This window comes from Schistocerca serialis, chromosome 5 (assembly GCF_023864345.2).
Source record: "Schistocerca serialis cubense isolate TAMUIC-IGC-003099 chromosome 5, iqSchSeri2.2, whole genome shotgun sequence".
NCBI lineage: Eukaryota > Metazoa > Arthropoda > Insecta > Orthoptera > Acrididae > Schistocerca > Schistocerca serialis.
This window is the reverse complement of record NC_064642.1, coordinates 760,987,747-760,996,625: the sequence shown is the minus strand read 5'-3', so window position 1 is coordinate 760,996,625 and position 8,879 is coordinate 760,987,747. Positions and strand designations below refer to the sequence as shown.

The following is an 8,879-nucleotide window of genomic DNA, read 5'->3' as shown; positions in this document are numbered from 1 at the left end:
GACCGAGACGTGTAACCAATGGCATTCCATACCATCACGCCGGGTGATACGCCAGTAATGCGATGACGAATACACGCTTTTAATGTGCGTTCATCGCGGATTCGCCAAACACGGATGTGACCATCATGATGCTGTAAATAGAACCTGGATTCATGCGAAAAAATGACGTTTGGCCATTCGTGCACCCTGGTTCATCGTTAAGTAGACCATCGCAGGCGCTCCTGTCTGTGATGCAGCGTCAAGGGTAACGGCAGCCAGGGTCTCCGAGCTGATAGTCCATGCTGCTGCAAACGTCGTCGAACTGTTCGTGCAGATGGTTGTTGTCTTGCAAACGTCCCCATCTGTTGACTCAGGGATCGAGACGTGGCTGCACGATCCGTTACAGCCATGCGAATAAGATGCCTGTCATCTCGACTGCTAGTGATACGAGGCCGTTGGGATCCAGCACGGCGTTCCGTATGACCCTCCTGAACCCACCGATTCCATATTCTGCTAACAGTCATTGGGTCTCGACCAACGCGAGCAGAAATGTCGCGATACGATAAACCGCAATCGCGATAGGCTACAATCCGACCTTTATCCAAGTCGGAAACGTGATGGTACGCATTTCTCCTCCTTACACAAGGCATCACAACAACGTTTCACCAGGCAGCGCCGGTCAACTGCTGTTTGGGTATGAGAAATCTGTTGGAAAGTTTCCTCATGTCAGCACGCTGTAGGTGTCGCCACCGGCGCCAACCTTGTGTGAACGCTCTGAAAAGCTAATCATTTGCGTACGACAGCAGCTTCTTCCTGTCGGTTAAATTTCGCCTCTGTATCACGTCATCTTCGTGGTGTAGCAATTTTGATGGCCAGTAGTGCAATTAAGAAGTTTCACGATGTATGATGGTCTCTAGGATGGAAACCGTACGTTTCCAGACATAAGTTCGTTAGTCCTTTTTTGTTCCGTATGCTATCATCGATCAATCCCTAAAGTCTGTACACGGTGGAAAAAAATCACTCTGCCATTGAGCTTACAGAGCCGTTTCGAAGTGCCTGATACATGACAGACAGGACTGTAATACCCGATATACATCCTAAAACCGTATCGTAGGACCTGATACAGCATCGGAGCATGTAGTACGGATGACATCTGTTTGACGTCTGTTACATGTCGTCTTCGGTGTGTTGCACTTGTGACGGCGAGCTGTGCGATTTAAGAGGAACTCGGCAGAGTGTGAGGGACGGGCGCCAATGTGTGAGGGGCGGGGCCCGGGACAGCGCGGGGCCTTGGTCTATTCTGGTGTGTGCGGCGTCAGTGGCGGCGGCGTGTTGCGCCGGCCCCAGGCGAGAGAAAGCTATTCCAATCAGGCCAGCGGGATCTCGGCTCTAGCGGCGCGCGAGGGGCGGTCGATAGCCGCCGCCGCTCATCGGAGAGCTGACGACCTGCTCCAGGAGGCTGCCGGCGGGACGCGAAGGGTCGGGTCGCGCGTCCAGGCGGCTGGAGGGAGCCGGTCTGCGGCTGTGCGTGCCTCTGGACGCGGCCAGCTGAAGCGCGGGCGGCAACAGTGCCGCCAGTCGTACTGGACCAGTAGCTGAGTAACCACCACAACAGAGGTCGAATTCAGGGACGCGATGCTAGGATCGCAACATGTAAGTACAACCGAATAAAATTTTCTCACTGGACATGGGCCTTACCCGACATACTTATGTCGGTTCGGGAAACGGGCCACACCCGCGTGTGAATGTGGTGAACCGGAGGGCACTCCCGATCATGTGATTTACGAGTGCCCCCTCTTCAATGATGTTGCTTCCACACTACGTGACCAAGTACCTGACCATGATACATACCACCTGATAAGACAACAAGACGCCTTCCAAACACTAAATAAACTAGCTGACGAGGTATCACGGAAAGTGCTAAAAGAATACATGAGGGAATTAAACTAATTAGCACAGATTACAATAAACACGCGCCCTACTCCCATACCGCCTGCGCGTGGACAGGCCGACCTTCACAGTCTGGAATCCGCCACGTGCGGGATTAGGGGGAGTGGGGAATAAAAACATCAAGGACTAGACGATGCACCGGAATTGACTTAGGTTAGAACTAGTTAGTAGAAATTAGATTAGTAAACTAGAATTAGGAACCTGCAACGAATAACATCCTGGCCTGCCCAGTGTCAGGGGCACGCCCATCGGGATTAGCTCGATGGGCAGGGAAATAAAGTAGGTTTATACATATATTTCTGACACATCTGTGGCGCTGCAGGTAGTAGAAAAAAATGGTTCAAATGGCTCTGAGCACTATGGGACTTAACATCTGTGGTCATTAGTCCCCTAGAACTTAGAACTACTTAAACCTAACTAACCTAAGGACATCACACACATCCATGCCCGAGGCAGGATTCGAACCTGCGACCGGAGCGGTCACGCGGTTCCAGACTGAAGCGCCTAGACCGCACGGTCACGCTGGCCGGCTATGGTAGTAGAAGTAGAGTTAGTTAAAATCTTAGAAGTTAAAAACTAATAAGAATAGCTGCCCATTGTAATTAGAGTATAGCTGTAGCTCACAACCCAATATATTGTAATTAGCTGCTAATTGTATCTAACACTTAGAAAGTAAGACCCACTAATCACATAAGGAAGTGGGTTATGATGTATAATTATTATTATTGATGGTTAATAAAGATTAAAAAAAAAAGTACAACCCATAAAGCTAAGCTAAACTCTGCCCAAACAGGCCTAGGAAGGCCCGACGGTACCGACCGGCCGCCGTGTCATCCTCAGCCCACAGGCGTCACTGGATACGGATATGGAGGGGCATGTGGTCAGCACTCCGCTTTCCCTGCCGTACTAGGTTTGTCCGCGAAATACGTATAAAAGTTGAATAATAACTTTATTTTAGAATTATTCAGGTATTACAATATGGTCTCCTTCAAAGTACTCGCCCTGAGACGCGATACCCTTCTGCCAACGCCGTTTCCACTGTTGATAACATTTCTGAAAGTCTTCAGTTGTGATGTGGTTCAGTTGCCGTGTCGTTTCCGCCTTGATGGCTTCCACATATCCCAAGTGCCGCCCGCGAAGCACCATTTTGCATTTCGGGAACATGAAGTCACACGGGGCTAAATCGGCTGAATAAGGCGGGTGGTCTGTCACGGTGATTGAGCTTCGGGCCAAAAACTCGCGCACAACGAGCGACGTGTGAGCGGGCGCATTGTCGTGATGAAGGATCCACCTACCCTCTTTTGCCAACTCCGGTCGAACTCGGACCACACGAGCTCTGAGACGTGTCAGAACTTCAACGTAAAAATTTCCGTTCACTCTCTGGCCGAGAGGGACAAATTCCTTGTGAACAATGCCCCTAGAATCAAAGAAAACAATCAACATTGTTTTCACATTGGACCTTGATTTTCGCGACTTTTTTGTTCTCGGTTCTCCTGCTACTTTCCATTCCTTGCTTTGAGATTTGAGCTCCACATCGAATTCGTAAAACCAGGACTCGTCTCCAGTGATGACTCGGTTGAGAAAGTCCCCTCGTTCCTCTGCTTCCAACCAATCCTCACAGCACTCAACCCTCTTTGCTTTCTGTTCTGGCGTCAAGAGCTTCGGTACGATTTTCGCACACAATTTATTCATTTCAAGTTTTTGTGTCAGGATTTCGTGAACGATTGTTTTGGGGATTGACAGCTCGTCAGCAATCATTCTGACTGTCAATCTACGATCTTTAAGAACACAAGCCCGAATTCGACGGGCGTCCTGGGCGAGGGTCATCGTTCACTTCTTTTCGGCCATCCCGGAATCTTTTTAACCACTTGTTCACGGTTGGTTCCTTCAGAGAATTGTCTCCGTAAACCTGTTTCAAACACTCGAAAATCTCACGGCCATTCTTGCCTAGCTTAGCAAGAAACTTGATGTTGACGCGCTGTTCCTCAATCAGAGAGAGAGCTCCATGCCGACACCAGGTGAAAAAGGGTAACTGTCAACAAGCTGCCGCACACTCCCACCTTCACGCAGAGTGCTCTGACTCGAACTGAGCGTTGATGGGATTGATTACAGCAGTAGTCCCACCTGGCGGTGACTGCAACTTGTAACATAAAGACATTATTTAACTTTTACAAGTATTTTCCGGACAAACCTCGTATGTCAGTTTACGAGACCGGAACCGCTATTTCTCAATCAAGTAGCTCCTCAGTTTGCCCCACAAGGACTGAGTCCACCCCCCCCCCCCCCTTGCCAACAGCGCTCGGCAGACAGGACGGTCACCCATCCTAGCGTCAGCCCAGCCCGACAGCGCTTAACTTCGGTGATCTGAATGCTCGGAGACCTTACATCGGATTCCTTGGAAGAAAGACCATGCAGCTACGTTGAAGCCATATTGGGGAAACTGAGGGAACCTGTATTTGAAGAAGACTGTGTGACCATCACGCTGTCACCGTTGTATGTCTCTCGTGCAGATCATGAGGATAAAACAACAGAGATCATGGTGCGTATGCAGACACCAGTCGATAAGGTCCGTCAGCTAGGCGGTGGTGGCCGTTATCGATGCATCTTTGAACTGATATTTATTTTAGATCGGACCGTGTCAGATGACCTCGAGGAGAGACTGCGAGACGCCAGACAGCTACCTGAACATTAGTGTGTGCTATTACACTTAAGCGCCAAAGAAACTGGTATAGGCATATGGATTCAAATATAGACATATATAAACAGGCAGAATACGACGCTGCGGTCGGCAACGCCTATATAAGACAACAAGTGTCGGGTGCAGTTCTTAGATCAGTTACTGCTACTACAACGGCATTAATTGAGTTTCAACGTGGTGTTAGAGTTGGCGCACGAGCGATGGGACACAGCATCTCCGAGGTAGCGACGAAGTGAGGATTTTTACCCTTCGGCCATTTCACGAGTGTACCACGAATATCAGGAATCTCGTAAAACATCAAATATCTGACATCGCTGCGTCCGGAAAAAGATTCTCAAGAAAGGGACAAACGACGACTGAAGAGAAAAGTTCAGAGTGACAGAATTGCAACCCTTCCGCAAATTGCTACAGATTTCAGTGCTGGGCCATTGACAAGTGTCAGCGTGCGAACCATTCAACGAAACATCATCGATATGGGTCTTCGGAGCCTAAAGACCACTCGTATACCCTTGATGACTGCACAACACTGCCATTGGACTGTTGACAATTTGAAACGGGACTCGTCCGAGCAGGCATCCTCGGACGAGTTCCGTTTCAAATTGTATCGAGCGGATGGACACGTACGAGTATGGAGACAACCTCACGAATCCATGGACCCTGCATGTCAGCAGGGACTGTTCAAGCTGGTGGAGGCTCTGTAATGGTGTGGGACGTGTACGGTTGGAGTGATACCTCTAGATACGACTCTGACAGGTGACACGTACGTAAGCATCCTGTCTGATCACCTGAAACCATTCATGTCGATTGTGCATTCCGATGGACTTGGGAATTCGAGAAGGACAATGCGACATCCCACACGTCCAGAATTGCTACAGAGTGACTCCAGGAACAAACTTCTGAATTTAAACACTTCCACTGGCCACCAAACTCCCTAGAGATGAAATTATTCAGTATATCTAGGATGCCTTGCAACGTGCTGTTCTGAAGAGATCTCCACCCTGTCGTATTGTTATGGATTTTTGGACAGAGCTGCAGAATTCATGGTGTCATTTCGCTCCAGCAGTACTTCAGACATTAGTCGAAACCATGCCACGTCGTCTTGCAGCTCTCCTGTGTGCTTGAGGGGGCTCTACACGATATTAGACAGCTACACTAGCTTCCTTGTTTCTTCAGTGTAAGAAAAACACAGTGAAGCCACTAACGTTGGTGAAGCACCACTGAAACATGCCTGGGTGAGAAAAGAAGAAAACTGTTTTCGCTGAAGATACAATCCTTTCAAAACATACTTATCTGATGACCAAAAGAAATGGGAGCATGTCGACGAAAAATGAAAATGTGATGTAGTAGCAAGATGATAACATATTAATTTGTGTGCCTGTGGAGTAACGTCTCAGTTGTGCGACTAAACTTGTGATTTTCTGTCAGAAAGGTCACAGTTTGCATTAATGGCGGAAAGTCATCTAGCAAAACGGAAGTCACACCAGGCGTTCCCCAACGAAGTGTTGCAGGCCCACCACTCTGTTTAGTAATGGTTCAAATCAAATAACTCTGAGCACTATGGGACTCAACTTCTGAGATCATCAGTCCTCTAGAACTTAGAACTACTTAAACCTAACTAACCTACGGACATCACACACATCCATGCCCGAGGCAGGATTCGAACCTGCGACCGTAGCGGTCGCGCGGTTCCAGACTGTAGGGCCTAGAACCGCTCGACCACCTCGGCCGGCACTCTAGTAATGGTTTAGGAGACAATCTGAGCAGCCATCTTCCATTATTTCCAGATGATCCTGTCATTTACCGTCTCATAAAGTCAACAGAAGATCAAAATCACTTGAAAAATAATTTAGACAACCGTAGGGTGTGAAAAGTGGCAATTGACCCTAAATAATAAAAATTGTGAGGTCATCCATATGAGCACTAAAAGGAATTCATTAATTTTCGGTTATACAGAAAGGCAAACCTACATTTCTAGAATTTGTACCTTAGAGAAAGCTTTTGACAATGTTGACTGGTATACTCTCTTTCAAATTCTAAAGGTGGCAGGGGTAAAATACAGGGAGCGAAAGGCTATTTACAATTTGTACAGAAACCAGATGGCAGTTATAAGAGTCGGGGGGCATGAAAGGGAAGCAGTGGTTGGGAAGGGAGTGAGACAGGGTTGTAGCCTCTCCCAGATGTTATTCAATCTGTATATTGAGCAAGCAGTAAAGGAAACAAAAGGAAAATTCTGAGTAGGTAGTAAAATCCATGGAGAAGAAATAAAAACTTTAAGGTTCGCCGATGACATTGTAATTCTGTCAGAGACCGCAAAGGACTTGGAAGAGCAGTTGAACCGAATGGGCAGTATCTTGAAAGGAGGATATATGATGAACATCAACAATAGCAAAACGAGGATAATGGAATGTAGTCGAATTAAGTCGGGTGATGCTGAGGGAATTAGATTAGGAAATGAGACACTTAAAGTTGTAAAGGAGTTTTGCTATGTGGGGAGCAAAATAACTGATGATGGTCGATGTAGAGAGGATATAAAATGTAAACTGGCAATGGCAAGGAAAGCGTTTCTCAAGAAGAGAAATTTGTTAACATCGAGTATTGATTTAAGTGTCAGGAAGTCGTTTCTGAAAGTATTTGTATTTCCTTTTGTATTTGTATTTCCTTTTGTATTTGTATTTCCTTCTTTCCTGGTCACCGTCAGTCACTTAGTGACTGTTGTGAAACCTGGAATCGTTGGATGTTTCCAGTACGCCACCCACCTCTACACTTAGGAATTCGTTGACTGCTCATCACGCAAAGAATTCTCGTGCTGTGGGCTCGAGGCTTGAATTTCAAGCACACCAACAGCCGTCCTGTGCTTGGATATGAGAAGTACACTGGCGTAGTCTGCGTCGGCAGTTCGTGTGTTCCCACCCCCAGCGTTGGCGGGTCGGTGCGGACCACTCGATTTCGAACACTCTTACCTGTATCGCAACTTCTCGGTAGCTGGATTGGAATCCCTCGGTGTAGCTCAAGCATCCGAAGATTCCATTGTTGCCGAGCAAGTGTTTGGAAAATGCAGCACAGCGGCAGTGTTGAGTCTGATTCAATACGGGTCCATTTGGTCGCTGACCCCTGCGGTCTCAGAAGAAAAATGGCTCTGAGCACTATGGGACTTAACTACTGAGGTCATCAGTCCCCTACAACAGAACTACTTAAACTTAACTAAGGATATCACACACATCCATGCCCGAGGCAGAATTCGAATCTGCAACCGCAGCGGTCGCGCAGTTCCAGACTGTAGCGCCTAGAACCGCTCGGCCACTCCGGCCGGCAGGTCTCAGAAGAGTTGACCACCTCAACCATTAACGTCGCTTTAAACAATTTCAGCCTCGCCGCAGTCAAACCGTGTTAGTATTCCTCGGCGTCGACCGCATCTTTCAGTGATTTCACTCCAGACTTATCCTCAGCCAAAGCAGCTAACCTAACAGAGCTCTTTAACGTATGGTGCAATTACCCTCCCAAACAATTAGAATGAGCATTTTGACATAAGATAACCCACCTTAGCAGATTGTATCATTATCAATACACACAGCCTGCCTCTAGAGCCGACCACAGTGGGATAGCATTCCAACCACGTGGAAGGCCGCAAAAAAAGTTCTTATTAATCTAGAGAACATTTCAGGCGTATGGGGTGAATCAGAGTCCCTGATTGATGTGGAATCATACTCGCTTTTAGGTTTCCGAGTTAACAGCTCTACAGTAGCGTTTCTTTAACTACACAGGGTGTTTCTGTAAGGGCGAGTAAAAATGTAACAGTACATTGACAATGCTCCACTGTATAATTTGAGGTAGGGAACCTGGGATCGGAAGGCCAGCTTAAGGAGATCTGGAAGTAAACTTGTTTACCACTTTTTCTAGCATTACTGTTTTCCAGCTTATTTACAACTAACATGCGTACAAGTTTACACATATTGTGCTGTTTAATTACATGTACGTTCTTCATAATCTGCAAGACAACAAGGAGGACGAGCCTGATTACTAGGAAGTCTGAATGGTCACCTGTACTTGAGGGCGCGCAAAGGGCTCTACCTGAGTTGTTGGAGAACGTACCATTGGCTGTTCGCGAGAGGATGTGAATACAACATGACGGTGCACCGCCTCACATTGGTGTGGATGTCCGCCACCATCTCAGTAATGCATTTCTTGGTCGCTGGATTGGAAGAGGAGGTCTTACTTATTCCATGGCGTGCGAGGTGACTTGAATCCCCTTACT

General features: G+C 47.5%; 1 long non-coding RNA gene across 1 annotated transcript in view; it reads left to right on the top strand.

Moving 5' to 3' along the window:
- Window positions 1-1,417: 1,417 nt before the first annotated feature.
- LOC126480775 (uncharacterized) overlaps window positions 1,418-8,879 on the top strand; it is a 159,417-nt gene continuing 151,955 nt past the window's right edge. The window contains exon 1 of the long non-coding RNA XR_007587465.1: window positions 1,418-1,632. This is a non-coding gene — a long non-coding RNA (uncharacterized LOC126480775). The remainder of the gene's footprint in view (window positions 1,633-8,879) is intronic.